This window comes from Botryllus schlosseri, chromosome 6 (assembly GCF_051294905.1).
Source record: "Botryllus schlosseri isolate E-star chromosome 6, Bs_hap1, whole genome shotgun sequence".
In the NCBI taxonomy this organism is placed as follows: domain Eukaryota; kingdom Metazoa; phylum Chordata; class Ascidiacea; order Stolidobranchia; family Styelidae; genus Botryllus; species Botryllus schlosseri.
The window spans coordinates 9,156,966-9,178,329 of record NC_137241.1 but is presented as its reverse complement, the minus strand read 5'-3'; positions in this window follow the sequence as shown (position 1 = coordinate 9,178,329).

Sequence of the window (21,364 nt, the reverse complement as noted above, 5' to 3'; positions counted from 1 at the left end):
AGACGTATCAGGCTTTCGCTCGATTGTAGACGCAGCGTTGATGGTCGTGATATCTGCATTACCAAGTTGCATTCTCGGAATTCAAACGCTCAAAATCATTGAGTAATTAGTAGGGCAAGTTTTTGTTGCAGTTAAATCCGTGGAAAGCTGCATTTATTTTTCACAAAACCTGCAGTAAAAAGTTGCATTTAGTTTTTCACAAAAGTTGCACTAAAAGACCACATTTTGGTCGGTTCACTAAAAAAAATAAAAAAGGTCAACTTTCCGGCTCAGCTCCCGAAATACCCAACGTTACTTCAGTGCTGATTTCCAGGGTTGTAATGACTCGAGTCATGACTCGACTCGAGTCAGACTCGAGTCACGATTTTCGGATGACTCGACTCGACTCGAGTCATTTTCTCAAAATACGGAAATGACTCGACTCGACTCGAGTTAATCTGTGTGTTGACTCGACTTGGACTCGAGTCATTGCGCATGACTCGAAGCAAGTCATTGACTCGAGATTCAGACGGCGAAGACCGACATTTCATTGTAATTTCGAAGCCAACACACTATTGGGATTTCGTTTGTTGGTACTGGTGCTTGAAAATGCGACCAGAAACTGCTAAAAGTGAGGAAAATTGATATATTATAAATGCGAACCATTCAATATCACCAAACAGAGTTAAAAAAGTGGGTTTAGGAAGACTTTAACTGGAAACTGAGCAGTCAACACAATGACTTGGACTCGGACTCGAGTCATAATACCATGACTCGGACTCGATCCTCTGTTCGCTGACTTGGACTCGGACTTGAGTCGGTGGGAATTGGAAATGACTCGACTTGACTCGAGTCAAAAATATAAAAGTGAGATTGACTTGTGACTCGGAGCCTTGTGACTTGGTTACAACCCTGCTGATTTCCGGTATTTCAGTCGAATTTGGCAGTGTATTTCACTAAAATTGTCAAAAATCAGTGACATAATCAAGCGATCTATTTACATATACTGCGAAATATTTCCAGTAAAAAGTTGATTGCATAAAAAATCGCAAAAACTTTCATGAAAAATCGAAAAAGTTGCTTGAAAAAAATGGACAAAAGTTGCTAAAAGTTGCACTATAAGATTCATTCAAACAGCTTAAAACAGCATTCTACATAACTTCCGAGTATTCAGGAAGCTGCAGGAAGCTGTAAAAAAAGTTGCAAAAGTTGCAAAAACTTGCCCTAGTAATTAGTGATGACCCAAGCGCTATAGTCTGTGCGAACATAGTCTTACATAGACATCATACATTTAAATGTTATTAATTTCTCGACTGCAAGGTATTATCAAGTCTAGAAATTTAAGAGAGAAAATCGCTAATCATATTCTCAAATAGCTCAATACGCCTAGTCTGCGCGATAGTCTAGTGGTGATCGACGTGAAATTATACTCAAGCAGCCCAGGTTCATTTCTAGCCAAGTCACTTTTGATGATGATTTGGCATTGGGCGTCATATAGGTGTGGCAATTAGGACAACGTGGCGTTCGCTAATTGGGTGCCACAAAAGGACTTAATCCTACTTTTCATTTGTCCTCTCGCTTGGTATCTATAACTCATTATTTTGACAAATTATGACCCGCAAAAAAAACAATTTTATTCAAATATTTGAAAACGTGATTTTTTTTCGTGCCAAACGTGATTCGTAAACAATAGTAAATTACATTTTCAGAATGCTTGTGTAATTCCAGTCTGCAAGGTCCCGTCAAATAAGGCCTTATTGGAAATTATACATTGAATATGCCATGGCCTGTTTTAGTAGGCCATGAATACCACTGTTATTGATGCTGCGGCCCGCGACGTCATCAAATACTAGGAAATTGGCACGCGAGCACATTTGAGTTCGAGACCCCTGTATTAGATCAAGATCCGTTATATCAAACAATCTCTTTTCGTGCAACGTAACCCAACAAAGATGTTAGCCAATATGGAATCGAGCGGAGAACCCACTGCAACCAATCTTCGCTTGTACATGGCGTTATAAAACTGAACTCGACATCACTAGTAGCCATACGCATAATTTTAACGAACATGGATTTTTAAAATGTCGAAGAAGGAAGCTCACCGCCATAACGTGCATAGGCGCAGATCTCTATGATTTCTTCTACAGTAGGGTTACCATATTTTGGAAATCTGAAACGAAGACAATTTTTCAAAATATTCAGACTTGCAAAACCGAAGAAATATCCTGAAAAAATGGTTAATTTTCCCCACTTCGTGGTCGGTTGACTAAATAAAAGGTCAACTTTCCGGCTCAGCACCCGAAATACAGTTTTTCTTTCACACTATCCGTTGGTTGACTGATAAAAAAGTCAACTCTCCGGCTCAGCTCCCGAAATACCCGCCGTAGCGTTACTTCGGGGCTGATTTAATGTATCTCAGTCGAATTTTACCCTACATTTAACATTGGTTTGTTTGTTTGTTTATTCACAACATTGGCGTTTATCAACTAATTTGGTCATTTGCGCCCGCACATAAATTTCATTAGGTTCAATGTAGGGTTGTCATACGTCCGGAATTTCACTGTTAAAACTGCGTCCGGGAGGAATTTCTAAAATATGCCTAAATGTCCGGAATTTTGAATGTTTTCCTGTATCAGCATGAACAATATCATTTTGGGCAGATTTCTGTTACATGAAATTTTTCTTCGCGCTGCGCGCGATTTAGTGTCACATATATTGGTTTTAATATGGGGAATATCATCCTCGCAAAAACTGCGATCATAAATAAATCAAAACAGCATTCATTTACAGAAATAAGTCTACATTTTAATAATATATTCATGGCAGAAATATATTAAAAGCCGAAGCTTTTCGAGCTGACACTCTTCAGTGACAATCGTCAGCGAGTGGAGAATTTCAAAAACATGCATCTAGCTACATTGAATACAACCAATTATGACGTCATAGAAACAAACAAGATGAAGTACAGGCAACCCGCGAGCGCAGCTAGTGGCCAATTTTTAGATGGACTAAAAATTCCATCTGCTGACACCAGCGCGGTCAATGGATTTTAATAAAAGTCGATTCTAGACATATGGAAATGAGTGCGGCCTCTACCTATAATATAGAGAATCTTTCATCGCGATAGTTTTTAGCGCAAGTTGCATTCTCAGCCAAATGCTTGCCGATGGCAGAGTTCATAGCCATGGCCTGCTGATTACGTTCTAGTCGGCTAATTGCTAGGGTTCGCGAAGATGTTGAACGTAATCAGCTTCCAAAATAGGCCGTGAGTAAGTCTGGTCAAATGTTCCACCCTTTAATTAGTAATCAGCTTATCAAATTTTGAGCTGGGCCGCGAAACATTTTCAAGTTGGAAAAGAAGTCGCGACCATAAAAGGTTGGAAACCATCGGATGTGCGGTATTTATATAGCTCAGTGGTGTAGTGCACACCGGCATTAGGCCCATAAATAATCTTATCGGTGTGACATGAACATGACTTAACGATGTACAATTACGCTCCTTGCATTTTCGAAGTCATCATCCTCCACCAGCTCTACCGCTAACTCTGATCGTATGGGCGGAGAGAGGATCAAATTATATAGTAATATATGGAAGAACTAATATTATTGACATAATTCATTCAAATCATTCAACGACCAGATGTTTGAGCGGGAGGGGGCTGAAAAAATGTGACTTCGGCCCTGGTTAAAACTTTCAACACACAACCACATACTCCTAAACCGGATCGTGACCGCCTCTAGCCGATAGACATAGCTTTACTGATGTGACGTCATATTGAAAATGACTCATTTTGAAATCCGCTATTGGACGCTAAAGAGCGTCCGGAATTTGTGTTACAAGAAAATGGTAACCCTAGTTCAATGTCTTTCAAGGTCTTTTCGTCAGATTACGGACGACTTCCATTCACGCGCTCTCCCGCCATCGGTCTCTCTCGGTTTTCGTGCGTCCGTTTCTTGTCCTTTTGCTGCCGATTTTTGGCTCGGCTCACCTTCATTCTGGGCTTCTTCATACACTGCGATCGCAGCGAGGTTGAGACGGACTTTCAGCATTCCCGTGGCCGGCCATGAAAAGTGCTCTTCCATGGTCGGCCATAGTGAATGTCGTGACCGGCCATGAAATTTCGTTATGGCCGGCCATGGAAAACTTATTTTTATGGCGATATTTCATGACTGGCCGTAATATATACCAACTTAGCATTGATGACCAGTAATTTCCGTGACCCAATCGTGGTCTAAATTATGATGAATTATATTTTGTTATGTGCGTACTATCAATAGAGCTAGGTGAGAGCGAGAAGTTTTGCTGATTATATAATAATTTTCACCAAAAATATCAGAAGAATAGCGATACAATGAAACAAAAAGAATAAGTCGAAACGAGGTAGACGAGTCTATATCAATCAAACACCCAAATTGACGTGAAAAATATGCGAAATGAAACAGAATATACATAGCATTAAAGCAAGAAGCAATGAAGGACGTCGCTGTGAAAATTTCGATCCGTCAATCTCAAAACGGTGGTACTGGTAAGTAACTGGTAACTCATATCGTTGGACGATTAGAATTGTGTCGATGAATCAATGAATATTTCCCTGCTGTAGCAGCACTTGAACTTGATCCGCTGCAGATTTGCTGCATATGTGAAAAAGACATAACGATGTAGCCTATACCGGTACTCTGGGTAACGTGGGGCTTTATTCCCAGAAAATCGGTTTTGATCTTTTTGTCATGTTGATGATCCCATATAATTTGTGTATACATTCATCCAGGTGCCGTTCTTCCATGTCGCATCAAATCATGTACGAATGAAATGGATGTCGCAGTCACTATCAATGCCGTGTATGTCAGAGGATACTGGGATGCAAAGGTCGTTTTGTATGTTGTTGTTAGATCAAGCTTCTAACCAATGTGGTGGGTATAGGACGTAAATGCTCCAAATTACTGTTATAGGATTAGACGACTCCGGATACTTTGCTTCATCAAATGCAGCACCATAGTTCGATGATAAAATGCGTACGCCAAGCCTGCGTATTGAAAATATAGTCATTATATATTGATTTTCATGCAAGGGTCAATGAAATATGTTTCCTTCAATCAATGTTCTGGGACAAATCTTGATGACACAGACGAGTTCCAATCGTTTCCTATCAACATCAGACCGCAGTGCAAATAGGTCCTGCGTATCCTGCTTTAAAGTGCATCCGATCTGTCATGCCTCGCCGGGTACTTTTTGTGAAAGCATGTCTTCGACCAATTGCATTTAACTACTTGTGGATGAATGATTGTAATCATATCTTCAATAATTAACTTTCGATTTTGGGAAATAGGTAATGGAATAAACGAACTTTTTGAAGCCAAATATGAGGGTTTCTTTAGGTAGAAAAGGAAGGAGGGGTAGGGAGGCAGATTATCTTCGTTTGCATCACTGCTGAGCTTGAACGATGGCGATGCAAAGAAACTGCAAGGCTATCGAGTCGGTACCACCGTTTTATCTCTCCACGCAATCCCAGGGCGTTGAGATATTATAGCGTGCTCTGTCGTGGGCGCGCGTTCTTCTAGGTCCGCGGCTCGATAAGTCAAAGTAGACAAGTCAGCATTGCTCTTTTAATAAAACAACTAAAACATGACGATGCTCGTCCGACGGAGACTAAAAGACGACTGGCTCGGACGGTGACTAAAAGCGACTGCACCTTCAACGGTGACTGAAAGCGACCGCTCGGACGGTGACTAAAAGCGACTACACCTCCGACGGTGACTAAAGGCCGACTGCCTCGGACGGTGGCTAAATGCCGACTGCACCTCCGACGGTGACTAGCAGATCGACTGGCTCGGACGGTGACTAAAAGCGACTGCACACATAGGTTCGTAACATCAAGAAATACCCAACATAATCAGTGATCAGCGAGGCTAATTGCGGTAATAATGGAGCGGTGCGCTACAAGGGCCCCCCTGGTTGGTAAAAGCTTTAGGATATAATATGGACACTACATCAGTCGGCGATTCAAGTATATACGAATGAAGGACACTACCAGCATGACAAGGTAGTGATTACAGTTTAGGTTTCGAATACGAGTTCAATTCTAAATGTTCTAACGACTAATGAAAGTGAGATGGGCGTGGTGGTGAAGCTATAAACGACACAATTATTCGTTTAGCGATAATGATGCACTTTACAATGTGAAAGGCTCAAGACACGATTTATAGAACATACAAGAGATGAAGGAGCCTGTTGAGAAAAAATACAAGTGATGGCGGAAAAGTGAATGAGTAACACACTAGATATCCATTTTAAATACTGGTGACAACACAAAATCATTCAAGTGATGTGGAGTACGAATAATACGGCCACTGGCCGACACAGAGTTTGTTCGCGAAGTGTCAACTTGCGGTGGCGTCAATTCGTCGAGACGCTCGATGGGAAGTCTGCCAGGTATAAGCCTGTCGGTTGAGGCGTCATAAGGACCCTTATTCGTTAGAATTGTGAAACATTTATGAGTGCGTTTTAAAACTTGATGCGGACCAGAATAAACCGGATCGAGTGATCTACGATGACCATCTATCCGCAAGAAAACGTGGGTGCAATTATTCAAATCGTTCGGGACATAAGATTTTTGATTCGAATGAAACTTAGTCGGCATCTCACCCAAGGCTGAGAAAAAGCGTTTCAATTCACCAACGTAGTTGAAATCATTGGCGTTATTACTACTGGAAAAAGGATTGACTAATTGACCGGGTAATCGAAGGGAAGTGCCATACACAAGCTCTGCTGGTGAATAACCGAGATCTTCCTTGACAGAACATCGCAGCCCTAAACAATTGAGCCTAAATGATGATACCAATTATGAGGACTTTCTAATGCGCGGAGGGAGGCTTTCAAAGTTCTGTTATAGCGTTCGACAAGAGAATTTTGTTCCGGCTTATACGCCAAGGTTGTGATATGGAAAATACCCAAGAATTGCATATACTGAGTCCATTCAAGCGAGGTAAACTGACTTCCTTGGTCGGTTATTACTTTGCGGGGTGAGCCGAAATTTGACAGCCAGCCAAAACTAAACGCATCAATAACAGTTTGAGCACGAATGTCCATCATGGGAACACATACAGGCCAGCGAGTATAGCGATCAACACACATCAAAATATAAGAGTAGCCGCAACTATTCGGGAGTGACAAAATGTCCACGTTAACCGCAGGGTTGTAATGACTCGAGTCAGACTCGAGTCACGATTTTTTTATGACTCGACTTGACTCGAGTCATTTTCTTGAAATGGGAAAATGACTCGACTCGACTCGAGTCAATATTTGGATTGACTCGACTTGTACTCGAGTCATTACGCATGACTCGACCCAAGTCATTGACTCGGCTTATTTTGTATGACTTGAAGATGAAGAAATTTGCGAATCATAATGGCTAGATCAACGCATCCGACGAATTCTGCCGACATCGCTATTTGTCACCACTGCTTTCGTTGCACTTGTCTGATATCAGATATGCCGCCGTAAAAACAACAGCAAATGATACATAGTAGCTATGCATTGTACAAAATCGTCCAGTGATGAAGAGGTATTAGATCCTCCGCAACTAAAGTACTCAAGACTTTTCAATTATACAAGCAAACAATTGAATCAAAATTCAATTAGAGCCAATGAAATAACTCAGATGGTGAAGAGACTGATAAGCTCATGTGTAGAATTGAAGGCGATGATTCTTTGCATTTTTGGGCGACTAGAAAGAATGAGTATTCAATGCTCTTCAGTGTGGTTCAAAAATGCTTTTCAATTCCTGCATCTAGTGCACTAATGGAACGTGTATTCAGTAGATGTGGATTCATTCTACGGCCATGCCGCTTTAACATATTTGAGGATCTCCTTTCCACATTAGTATTTTTGAGGTGTAACTCATCATCATTGGTTTATTAGCAATTTTATCAGTTCAATACACCACAAAAATGCGATACAATGAAAAGACAGGAAGATGTCGAAGCGACTAGGAGTTGTCTATGGAATCGGACACCCAATCATTGATTTGATCTGCCGTCTGTGAAAACACACAATGCCCCTCGTCCATTTGACGTTTTGTTAGGTATGTGCATTGTGCACCTGAGTAATAATGAATGGCTAATGTTGTGTGATGTTTGTACAATATGGCTGTTCTAAAATAACTTCTTTTTTATTTTATTGGGTGGTTACATGATAAAATTGTTATGTTGCATAAAAGGAACACTGAATCTGGCTTAATTTGAAAAAAGTAGAATCAATGATGTGGGAGAAGAATATTTAGGATTTGAAAATAAATAGAGTATTTTAGTGAGAAATTCATTCATATAATATAATTACATAGTAGTAAGCCGACTATTTTTTCATATCCAAAACATTCTACTCTAATAACTTCACTTTTTCTAGTTGGAATTGAGTCAAATTTGCTATGAATCATATTTTTACACAATGTAACAATATCATGAGATTGCCGGCAAAATTCGAAAATCTTTATTTGTAATTAGTCTAAAATTTTCTTTCATAGCATTGCTTTCTACTGGTTGGAATTGAGCCAAATTTGATTTTTTAGGCAATCTAGCAATTTTAAGAAGTAGCCGGAAAATTGGAAAAAATGTTTTTGAACAGCCCCATTGTACAATTATTTCTCCAATGCTGTAACTGCGATGTAGTCTGTAATGCAATTGGGAAAACCTTTAGTATAATCAAAAGGTATCTGTTCTGTTGTCACTGCACAATGCACATAGTTGCATGCACGCTTTTACAGCATGCTGGCCTGTTGTAAATACCTCTACATAAACATGCATTTATTGATTCTCTATCAACTAGTATCTTGACGTGAATTTGTTGGTTCTCTATCAGATAGTATGTAGACGTGAATTCGTTGGTTCTCTATCAGCTATTCGTGAGCTATCGTCGATGTGTTCACTGTTCATAATAAAAACTGAATGCTTGTATTGGTGATGTATCAGACTGACAAGAGAGATATTTCATTTTAAGTTCTAAGATTAGTAAAGTTATCTTTAGCATCGGTAAATGAGGCCAGGACCTGTCCGTTATCTGCCTAAATAAACACGTGCCAAGACTCTGATAGGGACAAAATGAGCATGTTTCGCAAACAGGGAATTCGATATCACCCAAGCAGGATTGAAAACATGAGTTGAACATGACTTCACTACTGTGACTTGGACTCGACTCGAGTCATAGCACCATGACTCGGACTTGACCCTTTAAACGGTGACTTGGACTCGGACTCGAGTCTGTGATGAATTGAAAATGACTCGACTCGACTCGAGTCAAAACCACAAAAGTATGATTGACTCGTGACTCGGAACTATGTGACTTGGTTACAACCCTGGTTAACCGTGTGAAAGCGTTCGGAAGGGACGGGAAGATTGTTAATTGCAGTTCGAGTATGCCTATGAATCTTCGATCGTTGACACTGCTGACAATGACGGACGAAATCGTTCACATGACGTTTCATACCAGGCCATACATAACGTTCAGCGAATAATTTAGTGGTCGCGCGTATACCGGGGCGCGAAATATCATGCACACTGTGAATTACAGTCTCTCGAAGCGGCGCAGGAACGTAGGGACGTTCTCTACCAGGTAACGACTTGTCGAAGATGATAGGATCGTTCAACTCTTCGAAATGTACTTCCGCGAGATGCAAGGAGTGGTCATTGGCGTTAGCGAGGAGTTCTTTGAGCTCATCATCGTCTTTCTGGGCTTGTAGTAATGCTTCCGCTGTGATGGGAACAGTGTTCGGAAAAATTGCGTTCACCTCGAGTCTGGAGAGAGTGGAGAGAGTATCCGCAGCCGTGTTCAGAGTCCCTTTGATGTGTCTAACGTCGTCGGTATATTCCGAGATGAATTCCAATTGTCTTGCTTGACGATCCAGAAGTCTGTCGGTTGGATTCCTTAACGATTTTACAAGGCCGTCATTATCGGTAATCAGTTGAGATTTCCTACCCTTTAGTTGGACATGGAAATGCTTGATTGCTGAATAAGCCGCTAAAAGCTCGCGATCAAATGCGGAGTACTTGCGCTGTGTCGGATTCAAGGTTTTCGAGTAAAATGCTAAGGGGGACCACGAATCATCACTTTTCTGTTGCAAAACAGCTCCTATTCCGATTTGACTAGCGTCAACCACGAGTGACAGTTCAGCATCGTGAATCGGGTGGAACAATATGACAATATCGGACAGTTCGGTCTTGATGCGTTCGAAAGCTGTGTTAGCACTATCTGTCCATTTGACACGATCATTCGATGCTGCATTGGTCACGTCATACAGTGGCTTCAAAATCTCGGCACAGTTTTTGACAAAACGGTGGTAATAGCAAACTAGTCCAAGGAATGAACGTAGTTGTTTCACATTTTCCGGACGAGGATAGTTAGAGATTACTTCAACCTTTGATGGCAAGGGACTAATTCCCCTTGCATCAACAAGGTGACCTAAAAATTCGATTTCTTCCTTACCAAAACTGCACTTATCGACATTTATGACCAGTCCGAACTTACGAAACCTTGAAAACAAATTCGTCAATGTTGCCATGTGCTCTTCTTCAGTACGAGTCGCAATTAAAATGTCGTCTAAAAACACAAATTTATTGTCCAGTCCTTCGGTTACTTCAGATATAAAACGGCTAAAAGTACTACAAGCGTTGGTCAAGCCGAACATCATCGTCGTTGGTTGGAATAGTCCTTCGGGACAAATAAAAGCAGCCTTCTCTTGATCGTCCAGATGAAGAGGAATTTGATGGTACGCCTTCGCTAAGTCAACTTTGCTAAAAACATTACAGTTCGACAGTTCATTGGTAAAATCACGCAAAAATGGGACAGGCCAGCGATCCTTGACCGTCTGATTGTTTAATTTCCTATAGTCGACACAGATTCTAATATCGTCTAACCCAGGGGTTCTCAACCTGGGGGGCGCGCCCCCCTTGGGGGGCGCGGGAGGCTCTCAGGGGGGGCGCGAAAAATTGACGAAGTCAGTATAGGGGGGGCGCGAGAAATTGACAAAGTCAGTATAAATTGTACGTGTCTGAACATGTGTTTCACATCCATTATGAGAAGACGATTAATGAAGATGAAATTTATTCCATATTCAAGAAAGTTTGCAAAATACAAACTCTAGCAACCGCGCTCAACGGAGTATAGTCTGATTTCAACTTCATTTGAGCAAGTTTTTGAAATTCTTTGGAGATATAGAGAGCAATTCCCACGTGTAAGTCATTTATTGCTTCATAGCTTTGACAGTAGCCTAAAGTCTGTCGCGCTGGGCAGCTCTTGTTAGTAGCTTGCGAACTGCACTGCCTAAGACAGACTTAGATGCAACATAGGTTGCCCGGTTTCGCCCTCAATTAGGCTACTCTAAATCAATACAATTTAATTAATTTCCAAAACTGATCAAATTTAGCCTGGCAGGACGGAACGACGCCTTGCTCTCTGTACTCACTACCAGCATCAGGATTAGTCTCGGGGTGACCTACCATGAAATTAATTAATGGATGTCTTGTTCAATGTTTTTTTGTTATTTTCAAACAAGTTTGGAGAAATTTGTCAGCAATGTAAAAGACTCAACACCTGGAATGCAGATTCAAAATTGGCGTAAGATAGACCTTGTGTATACTATTAGATCAGGGGTGGGCAGCCTGCGGCCGTAGAAGGGAATTGGAGCGGCCGTCGACGCCTATTTTAATTAGTATGTGTTGGCGGCCGTAGACATGCAAATTGCAATTACGAATTCACTCCCGCATTTCCGAGAGATTTTAATTATTCTTGAAATTTTCTTCGCCCTCTGCGCAATTCAACAAGACTTCATTTTTCGATTTTAATGCAGTAGCGCCCTTCTTAATCTGAGCCGGAAGGGGAGCTGGCAAGAAATAACAATTCGTTCGCGGTCCTGAAAAATTTTCGCGCTCCGCGCGACAATATGCACCTCCCGGCAACTATTCATAACATTACCACTCGCGATTTCGGTGCGTACAATAGGCCATTGTGAAAAGTAGATGTCCGGAGTTCACCGGGAATGGATATGGACAGTTTACCATAGGTATTTTGCGTCCAGATCGTTCATTGCGGCTATGCCCTGGAATGCGGCCTTACGCTACATAAGCAATCGAAATGCGGCCATGATTATCAAAAACGTTGCCCACCTCTGTATTAGATGATGTGCTCTTTTTGACATGACGATAAATGCAAGGGGGTCAGGGGGGGCGCGAATTTTTTGACCATCTCCAAGGGGGGCGCGTGTCAAAAAAGGTTGAGAACCACTGGTCTAACCCCTTTGGTACGACAGTAATGGGAGAGGCGAAAGGCGATTTTGAGCGAATAATTACACCGGACTTCAACATCTCTTGCGATCGATTCTTCACCTTCTGTTTCAAATGGGGCGGCAATGGGCGACAGCGAGATCGAGTGGGACATCCATTAGTAATAATTCGATGTACAGTACCGTGATTAGCTCGTCCTGCTGCATTCCGTGGGATGGTAATGTCGCTGAAGCTCGACAAAAGATCTACATATGGCGTATTGTGACCAGGCGCTATAAAGTTCAAACCGCGAACTACTGGATTACACTTCCAGCCAGGAATGAAACCTCCTGAAACAGTATCAATCAGACAATTGCTCCTCAAATCAACGACGAGGGAAAATCGCTTAATAAAATCAGCCCCCAGTATGGCAATGTGTGTATCGGCAATATAGAATCGAAATCCATACTTGTGTCTATCGGATAACTCGATCCTCGAATATCTCGTTGCAAACGTCGCAATTTTTGATCCATTTGTAGCGTACAGATTTGGTCCTGGTTTATTCTTGAAAACGTTACTTGAAGTCGGTAGAACAGAAACGGATGCTCCTGTATCGACGAGGAAAATCTGCCCTGAAATCGAATCTCGTACATGCAATAAAGGGTTTTGACATTCAGAGTTCACTGTTGTAAATTGTTGCGATCCCTCACGAGGCCTCCGTCTAAAAAAAGGGCGATTTGAGGAGTAGGAACAGGGTGGACGGCAATTTCGAGCTCGATCACCGAATTTATCATGATAAAAGCACAACTGATTCGTACCACGCAGATGAGCAAATCGAGTTACCTCACCACGTGTCTCAGAACGGTTTGACTGCGTTCGAAAAGCTGGTCGATCACCTCTAAAGGGTTCATGGCGAGGAACGGTACTACGATTGAAATTGTGCGAGCTTTGTCCGCCCGATGCAGGTAAATGCCGTGCCGAAGGTATCGCCTTCAATTCCCTGACCTCCCGAGCTATCGACTGAACAGTTCGTTGCAATTCATCTTATTGATTAGTCTGAGGATAACTGTAATGATTTGAAACCACACGAGGAGAAGCGCGAGTGTATATACTATCAGCTCTTAGGGCAAGCTGTTCCACGGTATCGTCTACATGTGACGACAATATCCCAGCAATATGATCTGGCAAATGATGAAGGAACGTCTCTTTCAAGTAACAGTCAGAGCTTGGTGTGTTTAATAGGGCCCCCATTGCATTTCGCAATTTTTTCAACAGTTCGGACGGTTTTAAATCCCTACAGCGATCACTATAAAGCTCCTTAACACGATCTCGCAAGGGAATAGCGTATACTCACGCATCAAAAGATCACGCAATACTTCGTAGCAGTCGTCGTCTTCCGGGGCAGGTAACTTCAATCGAATCGATTCGAGCTGGTTGCCGTCCAAACATCTCAGAACATGAAAATACTTCGCCGCAGAGTCAGTAACACCATAGCTGGAAAATCCTGCTTCGACCGAAACAAACCACGACTCTGGCGAATGGGACCAGAAATAGACCACCGGTGGCGGCATCCTCAGGGTACCATTGAAATTGGCCGAGCTGGCAATATCTTCCACCGATTGTTGTCGTCGTCGTTGTCGAGAAGACATTTCAAATACAGCAGAGAGTGAGCAAGGGATTCGAGTCGGCTAGTGCACGTCGGGTTCGAATCGGCTGGCGATATCACGTCGGGGTCACCAAAATATAGCGTGCTCTGTCGTGGGCGCGCGTTCTTCTAGGTCCGCGGCTCGATAAGTCAAAGTAGACAAGTCAGCATTGCTCTTTTAATAAAACAACTAAAACATGACGATGCTCGTCCGACGGAGACTAAAAGACGACTGGCTCGGACGGTGACTAAAAGCGACTGCACCTTCAACGGTGACTGAAAGCGACCGCTCGGACGGTGACTAAAAGCGACTACACCTCCGACGGTGACTAAAGGCCGACTGCCTCGGACGGTGACTAAATGCCGACTGCACCTCCGACGGTGACTAGGAGATCGACTGGCTTGGACGGTGACTAAAAGCGACTGCACACATAGGTTCGTAACATCAAGAAATACCCAACATAATCAGTGATCAGCGAGGCTAATTGCGGTAATAATGGAGCGGTACGCTACAATATATATATATATTATATTAAGTTATATGGACACCAGTTTTAATATCAAACCGTTTGTCTGACCACGCAATAATATGGACGCTCAAATATTACTTTATCAACTATCCAGCAAGTTTCAAGAACGCATGTTTCGGTATTAGTTTACAACGCCTCGCACCTAGGTAATTGATCAATAGTCAGAGAGAATTAAATTCATTTCTACAGCGAACACACAAGGTGAACATTTGTAGAGCCGTGGTAATTTTGAACCCATCCCCGAACTACTCAATCAAGTTAAGTGATAATTTAATTATTTGAGTACCTGCAACATTAGTGGAAGTCGTCAACAAACCTGCATTACGTACATGAAAAGGACGGATTTTGATCCAACTATAAGTGCGAAAATCACGAACTGGCCATGAAATTCACTGTGGCGGCCACGAGACAACGCTTTTTCATGACCGGCCTCGAGATATTTGTGGCCAGTCAATGGTCACGGGAAAGCTGAGACCCCTACTGGCGAGATTAGCGATGAGGAGCCCAGATAAACCTCCGATACATTGGTAAAGAGACTCGATATATCAAAGGAGCTCATCAAGTATACTTTGGGGAGCCATCATGATGATTTTTGATTATGATTATTATGATTATGATTATTGATGATTTTAGCAAGCGTGAACGAGTTCCGAATGCATAGTTATCATCATTAAGCTTGAGAAATTCTCCCATCCACTTCGCGAGTTTATGTTACGCCGATCCAACCATCGATAGTTTTGGACGAAGTGGCACATTTTCGTCATGATAATAATGAGAGAGAGAGAGATATATATATAGGGTATTCTTTTCCCGCCTGCACCATCGAGATGCTTTGACGACGGAGATGCGATACGGCCTTTATAGCAAGGTCATCTTGTCTGCACCCCCGTTTTTTCTCCTCCATGCTATCCGTGATTGCTGAGCACTTAGCAGGATAACCGCGGATACCAGATATCGAGTCTTTGGTCTGACCCGGCCGTGGATCGAACCCACGACCTACTGATCAAGCAGCCGGACGCTTAACCATTACGCTATCTACGCTATCTTGGTCGGCGTGTCCCTGGTGTCCCTTTACCAACCCTCTTGCATGATTTAATCAAATGAATATAGCTTATGCGTTTATGTTCTGGCGAATGTGTAGATGGGTAGTGTATCGTTGTACCATACCAATTTGTTTAAACTTCTCGAGGCTTCGTATTCGGTTCTCAATTTTGGCTGATAATAACAGACCGTAGAATATAACTATACAGTTAGTCACGTATTTTATTAGCAGTTCTACATATGCGTGTGCGATACAAGGTCTTTTTGCATGTATATTTAACTTTATATTCGTTCTTTGATTCAACGTAAAGGCTAATTAATCTGTCTTTCACACAGCTGGCAAAATGTTATGACTTTGAATCATTACTCATAGTTCGAAAATTCAATTTGACTTGAATTGTGACTTGACTCGTGACTTGACTTGACTTGACTTGACTTGACTTGACTCGACTTGACTCGAGTCACCTCCAAAAATCGAGTGACTTGACTTGACTCGAGTTACCTTCGAAAATCGATGGACTTGACTTGACTCGAGTCAAAATCTGCAATGACTCGAGATGACTCTTGACTCAAAGGTATAAAGGCATCCATATTATCGAACAGGATTGGATCCGGATCCCGCTATGCATTAGCGTAATGTAATAGCTTGCATGAGTCTTATAGAATGAACAACAAGAGAGACACCAGGGCTATCTGGTCTCATAGCATGATGGCAGGAGAGATTTATTAATATAATACATTTACTCGCTATGCCTGTGAATAATGAATATATGTAGAGTTGCATTTAAAACAAATTGTGTTTTAAAACCCTTTGTTTAGAACAGTGGTTCTTAACCTTTTTTCCTCCAGCGCCCCCTTTCAAAAATCATCGTGCTCCAGCGCCCCCCACCTCATATTGTAAGGACTGTAATAAAGACAATGGGTCAGAGGGAGGGCCGTAACAGCACTTCGTCAGCCCCTCTAAACAAATGATTATCTTGGTCACCCATAGCGTGATAAACAAAACTCGTGTGGGCTTCGCCCCCAAGAACCCCGTCGTGTGATTTCGATGGTCAGCAAAGTTTATGTGGCCTGGTCGCCCTAGGCGCCAAAATTTTCTATAATGCATGAATGAAATAGGTTGTAATTGCATAATGCATATATATGTCACTATAAACTTCTTATCCTCTCAGCCCACGTAATGAGATTTACCAGTAGCGCTGAGTGAGCTGTTGTATTGGAAAATGAAGGCCACGTAAATATTAATTGAACATATTCGGGCGTGCCCTTTGGTACAATTAAATCGTTACATGCTATTTTGTTACCTCTTGTCCGCTATATAATCAAAAGATATTGAAACGCATAAACGTATTAAACTAAAGTTAGCACACTATTCAAAATTGGTATTTCGTCACTGGCAAATCATTTTTTGTGATGGATGTTATTTGTCCTGTGGGGTGCAGATTGCGACGACATGATAATTCGGCACGAGCGATTTTATCACATACGGACAATTAGACTTATAAAGTCTACATCGAAGTTTACGCTCAACATAAGGGCAATCCTCTTCGGCTAAGGTTTTCTCGCTGACGATCTTTTTGACGAACTTCTCGGAGTCCCATATTCACCTGAACTTCACAGGTCATCGTGCATCGTGGCGTGGTAATGGCCGACGCCGAAATGCCTATTTCTATTTTCTATAATTATGCGTATTCTTCCGAGGGGAAGTCGTCATAATGTTTAATTTATGTTCATTCACCGAAAAAATTTAGGGCAACCTTCGAGCTAACGGATCGGGGGTTTGGGTTGCAGCAGTTGGTCTTGGTAAAAGGTCAAAGTTCAGTCGGTCTTTTTGGGACTTTGGTATTGGAAATATTTCGCGCTTTAATCGCGCTCGAGGACCATTCGACTATAATAAACCATATAATAATATGTAATAATTGGTATATTCCGGGTCTAATCAAGGTTGTTAAAACAAACAACAATCGGGCACGGTTTCGTATACCCTGTGGTTCGGATTTTGTCTTAGTGCTTTGTGTAACTATAAGTAAGTCAACTGAGAATGGGATGCCTATATCTGCTCACATTGAATTTAGTACTGTACCCAGTTATTAATTTTAACATGAATATATTCCAAACAAAGCAATTCATATTATATAGCGTTCATGTGAGGTTGTGAACCACAACACGAGATAATATCATCCTTTATGATACGATAAAGAAATATTCTAACGATTTAATTTTGTAGCTCTCAAATACAAGTATATTTAGTTATTCATTTCGTGCACAAAGCTTCCAAACTTATGTTATGTCCAAGGGGCTCTCACTCTCAATCAAAAGTGATATACAGTGCCTCTTTCTTCGATTTTCACACGCTGTGCGCTGTGGAATATAATACCTAATTCAAAACATTTTGTTGAAAATATCCCTAGCAAGCTTTACGGCAGTGTTTTAAATAACGGGAAATTGGCGATCTAAAAGTACGCGCAATTTGTTTTATATGAATTATGATAACCCAGTACATTTATGTAAACATATGTAGCAAACATCGTCGCGTAGCGCGACCACAAATGTTGGGATTTGACATGTTTTCTGTGATGTTAATTTGTTCCGAATACTCCTTAAGGATATGTCCTACTACCACATCATCTACTGCGAAGCCAATTTTCTTCAACGCCCCCTTATCGCCCCCCAGACCCCAGCGCCCCCCCCCCATATCGCCCCCTGAGCATTTTCGCCCCCTTCAAAATCGCCAGCGCCCCTTGGGGGGCGCTGGTGGCAAGGTTAAGAACCACTGTTTTAAACCGTGTTTTAAAACATTGCCATTTTAAAAAAATGTGTGTTTTTCAAAAGTTGTATAATTATGCCATACTTGTGTACGAATATTCGTGTACATACTTTCGAAAAAACATGTAGTATGATCTTACGGACGATTTTCACCCGAAACAGTCGACAGCTTTCAATACAACATCCATTGTAGTAAAGTATTTATTCAACTCGAAGACTTTTCGGATGAGATCCATTCTATCCTATCAAAAAATGGCTATCCTGAGCATATATTGAAATGCTCCTTCGCAAGAGTGTTAAAACGTTCGGATCAACCTCCCAATTATGGACCGGAAAAATGCCCGGCATTTTTACATCTACCTTGGCTAGGCAATGTGTCGAATCGGTTTGAAAAGTTGATCAAATCGGCGGTGCACCGTTGTTATTATAGTGTACATGCGCATGTGGTGTATACAACCAAACCACTTCTGCCAAACTTCCGAAAGGATGTACTTCCTGCTTTAAATGCAAGCAACGTCGTCTACGAATTTAAGTGCCACTGTGATAGTAGGTATGTGGGACGTACATCACAAAGATTGTTTGAACGGATAACGCAACACATTCCCAAATTGATTCGCTCAAAAACTTGCGCAAATGACCGTACGGAGGTCGCACGACAATGCAAATCAGCCGCCAAAACCGACTGTTACGACGATTACCAAGCATACGCTTCGGCAATTGGCCAACATTTAAGTGAGAACCCTTCTTGTGCTCAAAACTATAATGACCAAATGTTTACTGTCATTGCGCGAGGCAGATCCTTGTTTCATTTGAAAGCCCTAGAATCAACAATCATCCAATTGACCAAGCCTATTTTATGTAGACAAAAAGATTTTCTGTATAACTTACAAATTTCCCATTAGTGCGTTCTAATTCGTGTTTGTTATTGTTTGGTTTCAAAATGCTTTGTTACTTGTATCGTACTCTTCAAGTTTGTTATTGTTGCCATCGTTACATTGCGGACTTCATGGTATGTAATTTCTGATTGTTGCGTCATACTTCGCCTTTCTGGTTTTGCTTTTCATTCTGTTTAAATCCCTTCAGTGTGCCGTTAACTCTTGAAAAGAGGCACCCGAAAAGTCTTCGAGTTGAATAAATACTTTACTACAATGGATGTTGTATTGAAAGCTATCTTGAAGTTCTGTACCACAAACCAACGAAACAGTCGACGTATACACGATATGGAATGGTCGGAACCCTCGAAATCGCCGTCGGTTCAACAGTTACAGCACGTAGTTTTAGATCATTGGTGCGGAATGGATGTTCTGATGATGATGACCGCCGACCGTAAAAATGCTGCGTTACAATGTAGACCTGGTCAAACGTATTTTATTCCGTTTAAAACAGAAATCGGAAGCCGTTTTCGACGAAAAAGCCATATATTTACCCCAATTTTCAATTGTCAATGTCATTCTAATGTGACGTCACAATTAATGATTCGAAACGTCATTACTAATAATAAACAATACAAAACATGTTTCAAATAAGGGCCATGTTTTAAACGTGTTTCTTTTAAATTGAATTTTGTTTTAAATGCAACCTAAATATATGGCACGTGATGTAGCAATGTCGATCCGTACGCGACGGTGTGGGTATATCCACTATCTAGTTTAGGGTAATGCACTAGCAGGCCTGTAGGCATCTACAGTCTTTACCTTATGTGTAGGGTTTGGCGATTCATGTCTTCTTTGTGCCATGACATAACAACCACTTATTGCTATATCTAGGATTGGATTTAAAACAAACGGTGTTAAACAGTGTTATAAACAAATGCTTGTCTGAAAAAAAAAAGATTGTGTTTTTTTCATATGTTTTCTAACTATACCATAATTGTGTAAATACTTTCGAAAAAACATGTAGTATGAGCCTATACGGACGATTTGCACCCAACATAGTCGACGCACACGATATGGAGTGGCTGGAACCCTCGAAATAGTCGTTGGCTCGACAGTTATAGCACGTAGATATAGATAATTGGTACGGAATGGGTATTCTGATGATGATGACTGCCGACCGTAAAAATGCTGCATAACGATGAAGTCATAGGTAAATATATTTTTGGTCTGTTTATGACAGTGGTCGGAAGCCCTTTTCGTCGGAGAGGCCATATTTACCCTATAATTTCAATTGTTAATGCCAATAGACTGTGTCGTCACAATTGGTGACGTCATGGCTAAAAAACAATAGAAAACATGTTTTAAAAAAGCGCAATGTTGTAAACATGTTTGCTTTAAATGCATTTTTGTTATAAATGCAACCCTAGCTATATCATAAGCAATGCGTGTCCCCCGAATACTGGTAGATGAAATCTAGAAGTAACTTTTAATAGCATAAATTGGCGGCGCGTATGCGGTATATTGTAGGCTTAAAGAGGACACTTTTTCAGTAAACCGGAGTAGAATTCTCAAAAACCGGTGAATTTTTCCCACTTTGTGATCGGTTGACTAAAAAAAAAAAAAAAAAAAAAAAAAAGGTCATCACTTCCGCTCAGAGCTCAAAATACCGTTTTTTTCTACACATTGCCGGTGGACGACTAAAAAAAAAAAAGGTTATCTTTTCGCTCAGAGCTAAAATCACCGTTTTTCACTCCGAAATATCCGCCGGAGCTTCACTTCTGTGCTAATTTGCGGCATATCACTTGCAATTTGCTCTAAATCTTACCTAAATTTTCAAAAAATAGGACAAAATCTCAAAAAAGAGGACAAAAGGCCGTCCTCCGAGGACACTTTCAAAAAAGTCAAAACAGAGGACAAATCCTCTTAAAAGAGGACGTATGGTAAGCCTAGTATATTGTAATTTGCAATGTGTTGACATTCTAGCTCTAGCAGTTTGCTGGGGATCGGCTGATGATGTCGGTTGGCTTAGTCGATGTAGTTGGGTGAAGCGGTTCAACTTGCTGGTATCAATTATGTTCAGCAGCAATATGTATTTCAAGCGATTGGCTTTCATGCATCACGAGTAGGTTAAAGCGAGCAGTAATGCTTTAGTTTCAGCACATTCACAGCTTATGAGATAGTTATTAGATCACGTTCGATCAAGTTAATACTCTGCTGTGCAAACATGCGAAGCTTCGCTCTCCGCAATTTGCCAACGTTGAAACATACTATTGCCTGTT